Genomic DNA, 18488 nt, shown 5'->3' with positions numbered 1-18488 from the left:
TTTACCTAAAGTGCTCACTTCTCACAATCAGGTCAATAATCCATTTTGAGTTTATTTTTGTGTATGGTGTAAGAAAGTGGTCTTCTTTCTTTTGCATGTAGCTGTCCAGTTTTCCCAACACCATTTGTTGAAGAGACTTTTTCCCTTAGTATGTTCTTGCCTCCTCTGGTGTTGATTAGTTGACCATAAAAACATGGGTTTATTTTAGAACTATCTATTCTGTTCTATTGATCTGTGTGTGTCTATTTTTGTGCCAGTACTATACTGTTTTGATGACTATACCTTTGTGGTATATCTTGAAATCTGGGATTGTGATACCACCAGCTTTGTTCTTTTTCAGGACTGCTTTGGCAATACGGGATGTTTTATGGTTCCATACCAACTTTAGGATTATTTGTTCTAGTTCCATGAAAAGTGTTGTTGGTGTTTTGATAGGGATGGCATTACATCTGTAGATTGCTTTAGATGGTATGGACATTTTAACAATATTTGTTCTTCCAATCCATGAGTATGGAATATCTTTCAATTTTTGTCATCTTCAATTTCTTCATCAGTATTTTTTTTTTTTAATAGTTTTCAGGGTACAGAGCTTTTACCTTCTTGGTTAAGTTTATTCCTAGGTATTATTTTTGGTGCAATTGTAAATGGCATTGTTTTCTTAATTTCTCATTCTGCCACTTCATTATTAATGTATAGAAATGCAACAGACTCTTAAATACAGAGAACAAACTGGTGGTTGCCAGAAAGGAGGTGGGTGGATGGGGGCGATAGATGAAAGGGATTAAGAGTATACTTATCTCGATGAGCACTGAGAAATGTATACAATTGTTGAATCATTATATTGTACACTTGAAATTAATAAAAATATTGTATGTTAATGATACTTGAATTAAAAAACAGGGAAAAAATCAAAATGCACAATTCTGAGCCATGTTTGAGGCAACCCTGATTTTATATACCCCTAAATTCAGATCCACATGTTGGGGCTTTCATTTTGCTGCCCATTTGTAGCCCTGTTTGGCTTGAAATGGTTTGGGCAATAGGATATTTGACTGCTAGGGACTCAGAATTGACTTCTATCCTCATGGTCACTTTTAAGAAAGCCAGAATTTGCATCTAGAACCATAGAAATAAAAGACAAATGCATAAACCCAAGGAAACAATTAGCTTCCCGTTACAACATTTTATCATCTAGTCCTGTGTAGGTCTGTGTCAACACAGATTGACAAAGTCATAGAATTTTATTAGACAATGTGAAAACTCATTTGCGAATTTTATTGCCATCCATCACTGCTCACATTCACAGTCCAGAGTCTCTCCATTGTTGTGAATAACAATTGGGAGCAGTGGCTGGCGATGGCCAATGTAGAGGTTGCAATTTCTCACCGACAGGTGTTCTTTCCTAATTACCTCCATTAGTTCCTCTTTATTGCAAGACTCCATGTCCTGATTCATATTCTCTTTACCAAATACCAAACTAGAACTAACAGCTCCAGTGTGCAGTGAGACAATCACCATACACTCACCAGGTACTATTTCAGTTCAGGGGCTGGTGTCCACAGGACTGTACTTATTGTACAGTCTGATGACTAGTGTTCTAACCTGTGTAAGACTTCAGGCTACAGGGAAAATCTGGAGAGTCAAACCCAGAAGTCTGTAATCTGTGAAAGGTGCTCATGGAAAAAGACCCATTCTTTGGGGGCGGTGGGTTTGAGCTGAGTGCCCCAGAAAGCCAGACCTACACTGCCACCCAACAAAAGCAAACTGCAGTTGTCCTGGGATGGAGATTCTGACATTTATGTGAAGGTGATGCTTTTATTAATTATTCTAGGAAGCATAGCTTATTTCTTGGATTTTTTTTCCAATATACAGAGGACTTTAACATATCTAAAGTATAATTATTACCAATAATACTATATTTAAAAAACATTTTACATTGTATATACTGCTTTCAATGAGTTGTGAGTTATAACCCTGTGAGTTATATGAGTATATATTATCAGTTCCCATTTATTTTTCTCCTTCCTTTCCTTCCTTGACTTGTTCTTTCCTTCTCCTTCTTCCTTTTCTTCCTTCTCTTTTCCTCCTTCTTTTCGATAACAGATAAGGAAAGTTGAGGCCCCTATAGATCAGTTCATTTGCCTGAAGCTACACAACTTTTAAGTGGACAAGCTGGGACTAAAATCCAGCTCTCTAGATTCCAAAGATTATTCTTCTTTTTATTTTCTCATGGGTCCTATTCCACAGAATGTCCATCAACAAAATGATGACAGGAACCATTCAGCCTGTAACCTTCATAAATATCTATTATCATACAAGCAGAGCATATGACCACACTTATTTTTTATTTTCCTGTGAACAAAGTGTGAATTTGATCACTCTTAAAAGCTCTAAGTGCTGAACTTTTGATAAAGTTCTACATCTTTTCCTTTTTTTTTAATCTGATGTCATCATTTCTTCAGCCAAGGCTTAGCTCTTTTAATAAATAGGTCAGTGAGCATTACTATAAGATGAAAAGGACTAAAAAGTGAAAATCAGATATCTATCAACAAGAGGTCAGACATCACAATATATTGGGGTCAGAAATCTAAAGTTCCCAGTGTTTGGGGGGCTGGGGTGCATCCTGGGACTGCAGAGGTGGAGCAGGATGAGGGGCTCTGAGGGACCGTGGTAAGGGTCCTGGCTGGGAGGTAAAGTCAGGATGGGAACAGACACAGATGCGCTGGTGGAACCCACTACACTTGAGGTCCCCAGAAGAGACAACCCCTACTCAGTCATCAACATCATGCCTTCCCAGGATGGCAAGGAAGAAAATGTGACTACCCGTGCCCAGCAGGCACTTGGAGCCCCTACCCTGGGGCTAGGCCATGCCCTGCAAACTGCTGCTCCTTCTGCCAGCCTACTGCAGCCCTGGCGTCATCCATACTGTGTCAAGGACAAAGAAGGTAGTGGTTTTCCTTCCTCCTCTCTGTACGTTGCAATGGGTGCCACCTTCACTTAGTAAAATCTCAGCCTCCCCTTTTTCTCTTAACCTCCTGTGACATTAGATGTTTGTTTTTATAGGTGGCAAATAAACCCAAACTCATTGTCTTCTATGGCAGGAAACCAATCAAGAAAATGTATCAGAATTTTTTCTTTGGGATACATTGCAGTGATACCTGATCTGTGTGAAAATTAATAAAAGAGACTTAGTTTAGAATGAAGTTGGGAGGCCGGCAGGGGAGCTCTCATACTTAGCACTCCTGGTCAGTTGCAGACCCAAAAGGAAGAGATGCACCCCACAAGCTGGTATTTACAACCGCAGCAGGAGGAAAGAGGTTTTCCTTTGCCCTGGCAACAGCCCAGCCAATGAGGATACCAGCCCAGCCAATGAAATACAGACAGGCCAGCCAATGAGAAGCCACTATACTTCAAACTCCCAGTTTACTCCAATGGACTTTTTGTTTACAACTACCACTCCCAGGTACCCGCCCCCTACTTCAAAAAAAAAAAAAAAAAAAAAAGATAAAAGAGCCTCCTATCCTTTGTTCTGTGGACAAACCTATGGTTTTGATATAGCTTTTGTGTCCTGGATTATAATTCTCTGCTATTCCTAAATAAACCTTTTTTTTTGGCTGGTAAAAATAAATAAATAAAATGGCCAGTGTTTGGAGGTGTTCAGATTTCACCCTCACAAAGGAAAATGCCATTTATACAGAGCGATTGGGGGAGAGGGGGTGCAGAGGTGTAAATTGCAGAACCTAGTCTTTGGCAGTGGTTTCTCAAGGTCATTTCAAAGACAATGCTCATTCTTCGACCATGAGTTTTACACTTTGAAATGTAAATCTCATATTAAGTTACCATACTGCTATAGTTTGCTATTTTGTTTCTATTGTCTTGCTATTTTTTTCAATGCCTGGTGCCTGTATGCTTACCTCAGCTGCCATCGAACAATTCATCATCTCTAAATCAGTGACACAACCTAAGATGGGACATGGGAGTAAGGCTAGCAGAAGATTTATTGCAGGGAGTGGCAGGGTGCGAGTGTGTGAGTGTGTATTTCTCTGCCTTTGCCTTATATTTAGCAAGACCAGAGTAATTTTGCTGTCCTAGCAGCGATGTCTTTTCAGTTCAGTACCATTGCTTACAACAGTAATGACTCTTTTGGTTGTGTGGGGAAATTTAAATTGCTATAAATAGCACAACTGGCAGCAAGTGCGTGGCATGCAGGATGTCCTCTCTTGAGGTGGGATTCCTTCCCTTTCTCCTGCTTCTTTTCATGATGCTGCCTTTCTCCCTGGAGCTTCTCTGACTAATTCACATTACCTTAACTTCTCCGAAGTTGCTCTGGGCCCCTCCAAGACCAGCCCACATGACAGAATAGCTGCCACAGGGAAGTCCTCTTGTTAGTTTAACCACCTGTGGGAAAACGCTACTGTTTTATCTATTTGTAAGCTTGTTATGTTCTGGTTTGTAACTTCAAAAATATTTAGAATTGTTTAAAGGAGGCTTGGCCCCTTTAAAAAGCAGCTTCAGCAAGCAGGATGACACAGGCAGTGATGAAAACCAAAGCTGTTGAGAGCTACAGCTGTCTGGTCCTTTCGTATGCAGATTTATGGAACAAGGGGGGGTGTTTGAGAAGGAGCTGAGGGAAGACTCACAAGAGAGTTGGCAAACACACAGTGAAGAAGAGGGGCCTCGTGCTTCAGTCTCCCAGGAAATAAAGGCTGACTCAAGGAATCAATAGCATTCAGACTTGGACAGGACTTTTATAATCCTAGTAATGTGATCTAGTCCCATCTTTTTACCTTACAGAAAGGGCAAGTGATGTGTTGAAGGTCACAGAGCTAGGAAATCCAACTCCAGAAAACTTTTTCCGAGGCCAAGTGTAGCATTCTTTTCAGGATCTTTTGCCCTGTGCTGGACACATAGTAGCTGCCGATATATCTGTGTCTAATGAATGAATGATTGGATAAAAGCATTTATGGTAACCAAGGGGTGTCTTAAACATCTGGCAACTTCTTGCACAACTTAAAAAAAGTTAGGAATCAAGCAAAGAGAAGGAAAACAAGTAAATCTTGTTGCATTGGTATTCTTGTCTGGATGACATTACATTTATTTGATGGTTTAGTTAATTGAAAACCTGAAGTGCCTGCAGGTGACTGCAAGGCCTTCAGTGGGCACTGACTCCACCACAAGCCATGCAAATGAATGGGAGTAAAGGTAAGCAAGCAAGATTTTTATGAAGTAAGATTGTGTTTCTCAAAAGCTTCACGGTTCTCTTGCTTTTAGATAGCTTTAAATGGTATCTCATTTTCTACAATTTTCCTGATGGAGTATGATGTCTTACAGGATTCATTTCATACTTATTTCTCAAGTTGATCGTTGCAAAGCAATTCTGATGCCAACTACCCAGAGGGCAAGCTTCACAGGCATAGTGCTCCTCCCCCACACCCCCTCAGGACTCTCCTCACTTCAGACACTAGCTGCAAGTTCAGGGGTTGGGCCACTCACACTTTAGACCAACTGGTTGCAAATTTGGGTGTTTCCACTACCCCCTCAGGTTTGATAACTCAGTACAGTGACTCCCAGAACTCAAGATTCAGGATTAGAGCTTTAGTCTAAGGATACAAATCAAGATCAGCCAAAAGAAGAGACCCACATGGTGAAGTCTGGCAGCATCCCAAATATGAAGCTTTCGTGTCCTCGGGATGTGTCGTCCTCCCAGCACATCAGTGTGTATCGCCAACCAGGAAGCTCACCTCAGCTTCGGTGTCCAGAGCTTTTACTGGAGTCTCATTATGACGACATGATTGAATCAACATGGTTGAACTCAATCTCCATCTCCTCTCCCCTCCTGGAGGTTGGGCTGCTATCCTGTGGCTCAACGCCACAACCCTCCAATCACATGATTGGTCTTTCTGGTGTGGCCAGACCTCTTCCTGAATTACTGCATTAACATAGACTATCAGGGCCCGTGATGAGTACCAAAGACACTCCCATCACTTGGAAAATTCCAAAGATTTAGAGGGTAACTCCCAGGGCCAAGTTCCTTATTATACAGTAATTATATTACCCTATCAATATTTTATTAAAGAACATACTTTGTTTAGAAGGAGGAAAGAAATGGATCTGTGTCAGTAATGGTCCTTACCAACAGCCCTCGGAGAGAGAAGAAAACCCCCTTACCCAAGGAGCAAAGGGAGTTCTATATCTCCAACCACAGTGCTCTTTTACTTCTCCGCCTTTCTCCTCCAGCCCTGGCTTAGCTCTTGCACAGCCTATTTCATCAGCTTTGTAAAATAAACAATGAAGTTATAACACTAATTTTGCTGCAAATATAAATAGCTGACATTTCTTAAGCACTTACTTTGTGCCAGTAAGTTCAGCATGTACATCATCATGTTTGATTCTCAAAACAACCCCAGGAGAGGGGGACTGCTATTATTATTTGACAGATGAAGAAATGAATGTCTCCAGAAGTTAAGAAATGGGATCCAGCTCTCTGAGGTAGCATGTAGCAGAGCTGCCAGGGACTCAAGTCCTCATTTGGCTGATGCCCCAACTCTATTAGCCATACGCTATCCTGCCTTCCAGTGACAGTGCTGAGAGGCCATATAAGAGCACAAATTGTGTATAAGAGAGAAATTGTACACAAAAATGCTACTCACTTTGGGTATTTTAAGTTCCTATAGTTATTTGTAACTATTAGTCCTAATTTTAAGTTTCTATAGTTATTTTAAGTATCTGTAGTTATTTGTAAGTTTCTATAGTTATTTGTAACTATTAGTCCTAATTCACCTTTATTTCTAAGGGCACTATATTAATTAAGAGCAAAGACTCTAATGCCAGATTACTTGGCTTTTACTTAATAGCTGTGTGACTTTGCATAATTTCTTAACCTCTCTGTACCTTAATCTTCCACCTGTAGTGATATAATAGTATTTATCATAGGATTGTTGTGAGGAATACATAAATAATAGTATTTCACATAGGATTGTTGTGAGGAAATTCAGTGAGCTCTTGTATGTAAAACACACAGAACAGCGTCTGGCAAAGAGCAAACACTATGCAATGGTTAGCTATTGCTGTTTTCCCCCCAAAATTCCAAGGTAGAAATGTATGACTCTAACAATTCATAACTTTTGTATCTCTAAGCATTTGACTTTTGAGGGGAAGTAATTTTTTTTCCTTCTTAGAGCCCAAATGTTGGGTTAAACCTCTCTCCTCAAAATCACCCACGCTATTCCACCCTTTTCTTTTTAGTCTTTCAAAATCCAGCTCAACTGTCACCTTCTGTGAAGCCTCTGAGACCTTTCCACTTCTCCATAAGCCACACAAAGAATACTGTCCACTCTCTACTAATCCCAGAACACTTTGAACACTTCACTTTTCTTGTACTTCTCGAGGTGTACTTCTCATCACTGTTGGCTTATAATCTGCCACCATCAACCAATGGAATGGGGACTGTAAGAGCCAGAGCCTGTGTGGTGCCCACCTATGAGTCTTCAAGGCCGATAGCACAAATAGCACGAAGTAAGTGCACAATGAAATTCCTAAAGATTTAGCCTGAACTAGACAAAGGGTTCTCAATGTCTGCTCAGTGAAGCTACTGCACTTCTAACAAATTTCTCTTGCCCCTGGGTCATCTTTCTTTGATTACTCTCAACTTGTACTTTAAATTCAAATCTAACACATATTTATTGAGTTCCTGATCTAGAGATCTAACAGGGAAGCCTAACTATTCACACTCCCAGAATGAAAGGATGGTCTTCTAACCCCTGGGAATAAAGACCTCTCTAATGAAGTATGTACTATCAGCAGTTGAAAGGCCTAGAAATTGAGGAGCAAAGAGGATGTCCATTTTTTCCCCCACTCAGTTGTATATAATCAAGCTTGGAAATAAAAAGAGTAACAAATACTTTGGACCCACTAGTGATGTGCCAGACCATAGTAGTGCATAAGGTGTAATAGATCAGGCTGCTGCATTTAAGCAGCCTACTATCTGATAAGAAAGATTATGGGTATTAAACAACCAATTTTCTTCATTATTAACAATGTCAGATCCTGGGCATTTGTCATTCTCCTGAATTGCCATATTCCCAGTATGGAAGAGTAAAGGCATCACAAGGATTTAGAATCAGACAGACTTTGTGTCGTATTTTATGTTACCTCTGAGGTAGATTCTGAGATAAATAGTTTATTTGCAAGGTGATCCCAGCAAACCCTGGTGGATGGGTGGGGTCACAGGTTTGGGTAGTAAAGGGCATGCTATCAAGTAACTTATCACTGTGGGAAATGAGCTTGATGCCGTTAAGGAAAGCCAGGAGCCAGTGTTACTCCTCTTGAGGCGAGGGAAAGCTGAAGTATTTGTACACTAGTTCCTGTCAGTCACTGAGGGGAGTTAATTCCTAGACATTTCTAGCCTGCTTCAAGAGCTGGCAAAGCAGGGAACCGAGGTAGGAGAAATCATCAGGAAAAGAAATGCAGTTACAGATTGAGTGTTGGAAGTCAATGACCAGGTCAAGAGGATGTCAGCAAGGCACCAACAGTATTTACTACATCGAGGTTTGAATCCTGGCTCTGCGTCTTATGTCTTTGAACCAGCTAGTTCAGACCTTGTTGCTCCAGGTCCTTACTTGTAAAATGGGGATACGAACATCAGCTTTACCATGCTGGTAGGATTAAATGGGATCCCGGATGTAAATTACCAGGCATATAGTGAAGCCTCCTAAGTCATATGATCTTACTGAACCATTGTTTGATGTGTATATTTCATTAATTGCCTGAGTAGTTCATTCACTTATCAATTACTTGCTTTTCCAGGAGGACTATCCCAACAGTTTCAGGCCTTGGGTCTCAGGTCCTGGAGCCCTGAGATACTGTGATGTTTAGTTAAGAGTGATGGATAGTGGCAACATCCCCTTGTACTAGAGGAGAATGTCACCGGCATCACCTAGGAAGTTTGGGGTCTGATTTCAGAGATAGGTTTGTATAAAAATATGTTTTCCCAACTCTTTAGACCGAAGTCCCTAATTGGTCATTTTTTTCCCTCTGATTGCTATGCCCACATTGTTAAGATTTTGCCACCTCAAGGGGCATCTCAATTTAAAGGAAGAATTACTTCAGCTTTCCTCATTTCATGGGCAAAAAGAATGCCAAGAAAGAGCAATTTACCAGGAATCCCTATGGAGGGAAACTTTTCTACGGCCAAGTTATAATTACATACAGAATTTAGTAACATAATCTCAAATGGTTTATTGAAGATTGGAGGGTCAATGATGACCTTGAAATGCTAAATCGTGGGAATCACATGTTGACTTTTTGTGAATACTAATCTATTTACTGTAACTTTATAAATACTGAACACTAAATATTGAAAATATTAAGAAAAAAAATGAGCCACATGATAAATTGTCTTTGATAGTCATCCCAATTTAGCAAGGTCCTGAAAGTAATTAGTCTAGGCTGAACAGAAATCAGGCAACAGGGGAGTGCAAAATTTAATCAAACTTTTAAACAAGAACCAGGTTTAAAACCTCTGATGTTTGTGCTACTTATCATTTTGGAGCCTATTTACCTGAACAGACCTAGTAAATTTTGCAGTGAATAGATTAAAAGGCAGAGTTTTCCATTCTATGCAGTTGGTTTCAGTGCCTGTCCCTGTATCCTTTCATCTGTCATGTAGATGCAGATTGTAAAATCTTGACAAATTTTGGAGCTCTAAATGAAACAACTCCACTCCTAGCAATTCCTATAGTCCATGATTAGTCGCTCCAGGAACTTTCAATTTCTTCCTTCTGAGGTTTTAAAATTTCCCCCCCCCTCCTTTATGAAGGGATTTTATTGTTGCTGAGTTATATAACTTCTTGGTAATTCTATCTGTAGAAATAGGAACATTTCTGGAAAAAGACTTAATAGAAATAGAGTTATAAACATGGTAAATGGGTGAGAAATACTTGTTAATCTTAGTGTTGACTATGTAGATTTTTCTTATTTTTGTAATTTTTATGGGGGAATTTTCAAATCTATGCAAAGTTAGCATATAGTGTAATGGATTATTTTTTATTCATCACCAATTTCAACACAATGTATTTTAAATGTGAAGAGCCTCTGTAAATTTTATCTCCCAAAAGTAAAACCCTGAAATCACATTTTTTTAACCCTACAAAGAAATGTCTTAATTCTTAGAGATATTACACTTTTGATTTGTTAGTTGTCTATGATGTGTTAGGATCCTTAGTTCATTTTTCCCTCCTGGGTCAAATCCTGTCTTTGTCTCTGTTTCTCGGTGTCTTCCTCTTTTTCTTTTGTTGGCTGATTCAGTCTTATAAACCTGGGGCTTTCCATGGATTAGAAATGGCCCAGAACACATTATCTTCTTCTGACCCATGGAATGCTCCAAATCCCCCTTGATATGAAGACAGCAGCTGGTCTAGAAGAGATGACCAGAATGGCTGACAGCCTGGGACAGATTTCCAAGGTCAATGAGGAGAGAATCATATCTCTTCAAACTTTGCTTAACTTGAGGGGGAAAGGTTTCCAGATCAGTGGAGGGTTTCCATTCAGAGGTTAGAGATGAATCTTCATTTCTTTGGGGTAGTTTAGCCATTTGCCCATCAGAATATGTGTTTATTGTGGGTCATGAATGAGAGAAAATGAGTTGAGGACGCCAGAATATTATTCTTGTATTTCACTGGAACTATTTATGCTGAGCTGCTTTCACTTACTACCTCCTGTGCTACCACCTGCCAGAAGCAGCCCGCCTCATCGGAGCGCCGTCTGGTATTGCTGGAGCATGAGGGCCTTGGCCTCCCTGTGAAGGTGCTGTATGTTGGCACTGCGGGCCAGCAACCCCTCATGCTTGAACGTTGTTGGCACCCACAGGACGAGCAGGAGTCATTTATTTTCTGGTCCAAGTATTCTAGCTAAATCATATCCACTTCCTATGAAATCACAAAGTGATAGAAAAAATATGCAGTCTTTTCTGAAATAAATGTTTTTCTCTACTTGGGAAGTAACATGTAATTTATTGGTGAGCTAGCATAGAGCTCCCCTCCGTGTGTGTGTGTGTGTGTGTGTGTGTGATGTCAGCTTTATCTTTACTTCTATCAAAATGCATTTAATTGTATTTTGGTTACAGAGCAAAAGGGACTTTGAAAGGCATCTTCCTAGTCTTTTGACGTAAACTAGTAGAAGATGAGGAGAACTGTAGGTAAAAAGAGAAGTAAATAGGTATGTTGATTAATTTTGACAACTATCTTGGTTAGGTCTAAACAAACTTCAATCTGGTGAGCCTATGGAGCTTGGAAAGATTATAAATATATTCAATTTTCCCCCAACTTTGAATTCCTAATACAGAAAAAAAAGTACTTCTTATTTATCGTCATTCACTTTTGCTATCACTTACTTGACTGTTAAACATCTCAATGAGAGTGAACCTTGTGACTTCCTGATCTTTGGTATTTTCTAGCAAAAGCAGTCATATGCCAACTGCAGCCAGCGCTGGTTTATGACACAAAGACTCCTTTTTCTAAATTCAATCCCATCATTTAGCATTCTAAAGTTTATTCTGTAGAAGGTGCAAAGACATTTATTAATTTGGATAACCTTGCCATTGTAATAAATAGACTAAAAATAACTAATGACATAAACATAATAGAAGTTTATTTCTCATTTCTATCAAGAGTCCAAGACAGATTCGGTTGAGTAGGAGAGTTCTGCTTCACACAGCGATTCTATGACCTCATCTGATGGGTTCTGCGGGTTTCTGATGACTCTGAGGATGTCAACATCCAACAACAGTACAGAGGATATCTTATGAGAGGATTTTATGACCAGGCTCAGAGGTGGTATGTTTCTAGGGTGTCCCTTCTCCCATACTACTGGTTAGTATTTAGTCATGTGGTCACAACTGCAAAGGAAGCTGGGAAATGTAGTCTAGCTGTATGTCCCAGCAGAAGAGTAGATCTTCTCTGCCACATTGTCTCTCCTCAGTCACTAGCTTAGGAAGAATACTAGGACACAATCAACTACAATGTGAGGTAGAAAATGAAAGTTGAAATTGTACTTAGTAAATATTTAGCAAGCACCTGCATTCAAGGCCTTGTGCTAGCACCAAACAGAATCTAGAAGATGAAAAGGTGCTGGAGCTTACGCTGTAGGAGGAGAGATATTGTGGTCATACAGGTAGTGCTGGAATAAAAACTTGACATGAGGTAGGGCTCTTGTCTGAATTGTTTCCAGCTGAGTCCCCAACGTCCAGCACACTGCATGATATATATTAGGATTTAGCAAATATGTGATAAATAATGAATACATTCTAAGTCAAGACAAGTCATCCCTGAAAGTCTAAGAAAAGGGTGGAATAGATATGGTTGTATTAACTTAGATTTTGAAGCTGACATCACAACTACACCAAAGAAGGCAGCTAAAATATTTCAGTAATGCTGAATTTTAAAAAAATTATCAAGGACATGATTTTTCTTTTCCATAGTAAAAGCAGACTTTTCTGAACTCTACCTTTCACGCAAACTGAGAAACCTCCCGTGGATGTGCTATAATGAAGGTAAGTTATTCAGTGTTTTCAGGCAGTAACAGTCTTCTTTTATCACTCACCATATCAATAATATTTAAAGGACCCTCCAAAGACACACTTATTAGTAGACAAATGAGGTAATAAGAATTTCTTTACTTAAGCATGGCTACATACTGGATTTATCTCCCCAGTATGGGTCATTACCAATGTCATAAGTGTTTCCAGAAAAGACTTCTGCCATCATTACTAAATTTTTATTAGCAATTGAAGTGTGGAAAATGTGACAACAGATTTTTTGCTCAAGTCTGCCTATCTCCTGCCATCCCATATCCTCACTGATCCCAGCTCCAAGATCCTCTTGGTGTTTTTCAGACTCTGAAAGGTGTTCATAGTCTACTTCCTAAGCAAGAATCATTAGGTCTGTGGTACATAATCTAATGCATTTAGGGAACACATTGTTTGAAATTGTACGTGTCATTTGAATGAAGGAATAAAGATCAGGATTTAGGAACTTTAAATTTCTCTTCATTTGTTTCTATAATATACCTCAGATTGAATTTGTATGATTCCATTTAGGATGGAGTTGAGAAATGTATTCAGTTTTTGGAGCTCAGGGTAAAGTTTATTTCAAAGTGACTAGATTAAACCTTCTTCAAATGGCTGCTTTGGGATTTTGATATAAAATAATCTCAGTCATTAAATTTGATCAATGAAAAGAATAATCACTTTAACTTTCCAAGTTTATTCAAGCTGTGCTGACTCTGTGTCTGCTCAGGGCTCTCGCCCAGAAATCCTACCCTTCCACATCTTTGTCTGCTCACATCCTGTCCATTAGTCAAGGCCCATGACAAATGCCATTGCTTCCCCAAAGACTTTCCAGATGTGATCTTTTCCTGTTGTAAATATTATTCAACCTTGTTTGATAGTTATTTCCCTCATTCTCTCTCACCCTGTTATATTATAAAGTCTTTGTGGGCAGGCATTGCTTCTTCATCTTTCCATTTCTCCCAGAATCCAATCGCTGAACCTGTCATACAGTAGTGATGCAAATATGTGTTCAACTCAACTGAAGCAAAAGGAATTCTATTTGAAATGGTGGGACGTTTTTAAAATTTAAGAACAGAGACTTACGGGGTCCTTCGTTAGTAAATCTAATGCAGGTTTGCGTTATACTTACTGGCGTGAAAATGTTGACTATCCCTATTTGTACTGCTGAAAAGATATGAAACTGTGTGCTCAGAGAGGACAGCCAAGCCTCAACCATATGCTAAAGAAAGAAGCAGTGACTGTAGATGGGTATTTTAAAATATTTCCCCCAATAAAATGCATCTGAAGGATATGAAGCACCCTGATCAGTAGCACTTGCTGAATAATGAATGTTTAACGAGACACACACCCCATAGAGGAGGCATATCTATATATGGTGTGTCTTTTCCTTCAGGTGTTTCCTATATGGGTACAGAGTTTACACAGGCATGACTGTGGCACATATATACTTGAATACCACATTAAGACTTTAAATCACATAATAAGCAATATTACATGAATCTGCATGCTTGTTTTAAAAGATAATATCACCCTTACTCAATGTACTATATTATGATACTGCTTCTCAGGCACTGGGGTTATTTTCAGAGGAATTACTGTATTTTCTTTCTCAATCTTTTTCTTGTTAAGTTTTAATATGAAAGATTTCAAGGGGCACCTGGGTGGCTCAGTCGGTTAAATGCCCAACTCTTGGTTTCAGCTCAAGTCATGATCTCAGGGTCCTAGGGTAGAGCCCCGTGTGGGGCTCCGTGCTCAGTGGGGAGTCTGCTTGTACCTCTCCCTCCCCCTCTGTTCCTCCCCCTGTTCAGGCACACATGCGCTCTCTCTCTCTTTCTTAAATAAATAAATAAAATCTTAAAAAAAAAAAAAAAAAGAAAGAGAGGAAGATTTCGAACACACAAAAACAAAGCAAATAGTAGCAAAGCACTTGTGGCTTCAGCTCCAACATGTGAAGAGCTTGGAAGTTGTCACTCCCATCGTTACAACAAGAAGACAACTGGACAAACAGAAAATTGATGACTTTCCTTGGACTCATCAGAGAATAGGGTAACAGAGCAAACTGTCATGCTGAAACCTGGACAGAGAGGGGGGCATCCAGAGTGCCACTGACACAATCTACATACCTGGAGATGATGCTGCTGGGGCCATTAACTGGTAGGAGCACTCAGATCATAATTTTGATTAACTGCTGATGGCTGAGGTGAACCAGCTTGAGAGTGAGAAACTCCTGGGAGCCTGACAGGGTGAAGGTAAGAGTAATCATAGTGAAATAAGCCCAGGGTGCTCTCCATAACAAAAGTCTACTTTCTAGGGGCGCCTGGGTGGCTCAGTCATTAAGCGTCTGCCTTTGGCTCAGATCATGGTCCCAGGGTCCTGGGATTGAGCCTCGAGACAGGTTCCCTGCTCAGCGGGGAGTCTGCTTCTCCCTCTGCCCCTCCCCCCGCTCGTTCTCTCTCTCTCTCTCTAAATAAGTAAAATCTCTAAAAAAATAAAAATAAAAAATCCTTTCATCTATCTAGAGGAAAGGTGTTGCCAGTCTTTGCTTCTGGTCTTTTCAATGCAGAGACAAGAAGTAGCCAAATATGAGTTTTTGAAAAGATAAAATGAGTTCTTTTTGATATTTCCAATATAAATGAAGTAGCATATGAGTTTTAACTTCTTGTGTCTTACTCTTGGACCTTTTCTTCACTAAAATCTATTGGTTCCTAATATTAGCATAATTGCTTATTTTCATTATCTGACAAAACAAATAAAAATTCTTTTCAATATAAAGATGAGAATATTATCACTAATGAGAATGCTAAATGAAGTTCAAGATTTCTCTGCAGCTGTGATGTCCTTAGAACATCTAAATCTCACCACTCATAGATAATAGTGTAGCTCTTTCAAGATACCAAAGTTTAGGGGGGGTGCCTGGGTGGCTCAGTCGGTTAAGCATCTGCCTTTGGCTCAGGTCATGATCCCAGGGTCCTGGGATCGAGTCCTGCATCGGGCTCCCTGCTCCGTGGGGAGTCTGCTTCTGCCTCTCCCGCTCCCCCTGCTTATGCTCTCACTCCGTCTAATAAATAAAATCTTAAAAAAAAAAAAAAGATACTTGGGGCGCCTGGGTGGCTCAGTTGGTTAAGTGGCTGCCTTCGGCTCAGGTCATGATCCTGGAGTCCCTGGATGGAGTCCCACATCGGGCTCCCTGCTTGGCAGGGAGTCTGCTTCTCCCTCTGACCCTCCCCCTTCTCATGTGCTCTCCCTCTCATTCTCTCTCTCTCTCTCTCAAATAATAATAAAAAAAAATCTGTAAAAAAAAAAAAAAAAGACACCAAAGGTTAGGGTTTAAAAGGAGGCCAACAAATAACACCCTTATACTTGTCTGAGTTATTAAGCTACTGAGAAGTATGTCTACCTAGCAAAATGGATGGAACTAAAATAACATCTTAATAAAAGTTAAAATTGATGTTGGAAATGTGGCTTACATCTGTGGGCAAATGGTCTTCCTAATACTGCTCCCAGAAATTCAGTCATAAGCAGTGCTGAACCACCAAAGGTCTCTACCTTTCTGTGGAACAGGAGAACACAGAGGAATGAAAGCTCTCAGTGTGTAGCTTTTTTCTCAAGAGAAAAGAGAAAACAGAGTAGAGCTATGCTAATGCCCCATTCTTCAGAAACACACCAACCAGAGTGGAGAGAGGTAGAAGTGTTTCACTAATGAAGTCCCTTCTCAATTAAGGAAATATTGGAGAAAGAATAAGTTGTTCCCCATCCTAATTATCAATTTTACTTCCCACACCTTTAAAATTTGTTTCCATGATTCTAAAAAGTATTCTCTTTTCATTATTAATTGCTTGTAGGAAATATTTATTTATTCTTGTTTAGGATAGATTCCTCTCCTTTCACCCTTTCTTTTGCCCTCATCCTTCTAAGTTTGGAAAATTGTATTATTATTTTTGTTTTTCAGTTGATTACCTTTGCAAATTTTAATCACTTAATTTCTTTCTTTTTAAAGATTTTATTTATTTATTTATTTGAGAGAGAGAGAGAGAGAGAGAAACAGCATGAGAGGGGAGAGGGTCAGAGGGAGAAGCAGGCTCCCCGCTGAGCCGGGAGCCTGATGTGGGACTCGATCCTAGGACTCCGGGACCATGACCTGAGCTGAAGGCAGTCGCTTAACCAACTGAGCCACCCAGGCGCCCTTTAATCACTTAATTTCACTTTTTATCAGCTTTGACCAGCATATCAACTCTCATGTAAATTGAGGCAATGTCCATTTTAAGGAGAAAGACCCTATCACTGGTAAAATGGAGAGGATTCTCTTACATTTTAGCATTTGCTTTAAATTATGCCACAGGGGTGCTTGGGTGGCTCAGTTGGTTAAGTGGCTGCCTTTGGCTCAGGTCATGATCTCAGGGTCCTGGGATTGAGCCCTGTGTCAGGCTCCCTGCTCAGTGGGGAGTCTGCTTCTCCTTTTTCCTCTGCCCCTCTCCACGGCTTTTCCCCTCCTCAAATAAATAAATAAAATCTTTAAAAAATAGTAACTAAATTATGCCACATTCTGATTTGTTTCACATTTAGGCCATGAATTTGTGTATCATTTTTTATTCGTTCTTCTGGACTTTTTAACTTTTTCTTTAATAAAATATCTATAATATACTCAAGTCTTTCCATCTTCTTAATCATGCTGCCACTGAATCCTGTGCTTTTTTATCCTAGGTATTTGTTCCTCACAACCATCAGTTATCTTACTCTGTAGTGACCTAGTTGCTCTGCTGACCCGTTGCAGTGTTGGGATATTGTGTTAAATCCTGGGTTGGATCTCCTGGGTTAAATTCCCTCTTTCCATGAATTTCTTTTTTCATTTGTCTTTGTTTTTCTGGTGAACACCCTTAAGTAACCCCTTAGAGAGTGCATGAGAAGAGAATTTCTGTGTCCTTTTTATGTTTAAAAATGTCATTCTGTTAATGGGCAGAAGACATGAACAGACATTTCTCCAAAGAAGACATCCAAATGGCCAACAGACACATGAAAAAGTGCTCAACATTGCTTGGCATCAGGGAAATCCAAATCAAAACCTCAATGAGATATATCACCTCACACCAGTCAGACTGGCTAAAATGAACAAGTCAGGAAACGACAGATGTTGGCGGGGATGCGGAGAAAGGGGAACCCTCCTACACTGTTGGTGGAAATGCAAGCTGGTGCAGCCACTCTGGAAAACAGTATGGAGGTTCCTCAAAAAGTCGAAAATAGAGCTACCCTACGACCCAGCAATTGCACTACTGGGTATTTACCCCAAAGATACAAATGTAGGGATCCGAAGGGGCACGTGCACCCCAATGTTTATAGCAGCAATGTCCACAATACCCAGACTATGGAAGGAGCCAAGAAGTCCATCAACATGTGAATGGATAAAGAAGGTGTGGTATATATATACAATAGAATATTATGCAGCCATCAAAAAAAAATGAAATCTTGCCATTTGCAACGATGTGGATGGAACTAGAGGTTATTATGCTAAGCAAAATAAGTCAATCAGAGAAAGACAAGTATCATATGATCTCACTGATATGAGGAATTCTTAATCTCAGGAAACAAACTGAGGGTTGCTGGAGTGGTGGCTGTTGGGAGGGATGGGGTGGCTGGGTGATAGACATTGGGGAGGGTATGTGCTATGGCGAGCACTGTGAATTGTGTAAGACTGATGAATCACAGGCCTGTACCTCTGAAGCAAATTATGTACATATCATTATATGTTAGAAAAAAAAAAAGAAGATAATAGGAAGGGAAAAATGAAAGGGGGGAAATTGGAGGGGGAGATGAACCATGAGAGACTATGAACTCTGAGAAACAAACTGAGGGTTTTAGAGGGGAGGAGGGATGGGGGGATGGTTTAGCCCAGTGATGGGTATTAAGGAGGGCACGTACTGAATGGAGC

Source organism: Phoca vitulina, unplaced genomic scaffold (assembly GCF_004348235.1).
Source record: "Phoca vitulina isolate PV1807 unplaced genomic scaffold, GSC_HSeal_1.0 scaffold25, whole genome shotgun sequence".
Classification (NCBI taxonomy): Eukaryota; Metazoa; Chordata; class Mammalia; order Carnivora; family Phocidae; genus Phoca; species Phoca vitulina.
This window is presented reverse-complemented; position numbering follows the sequence as displayed.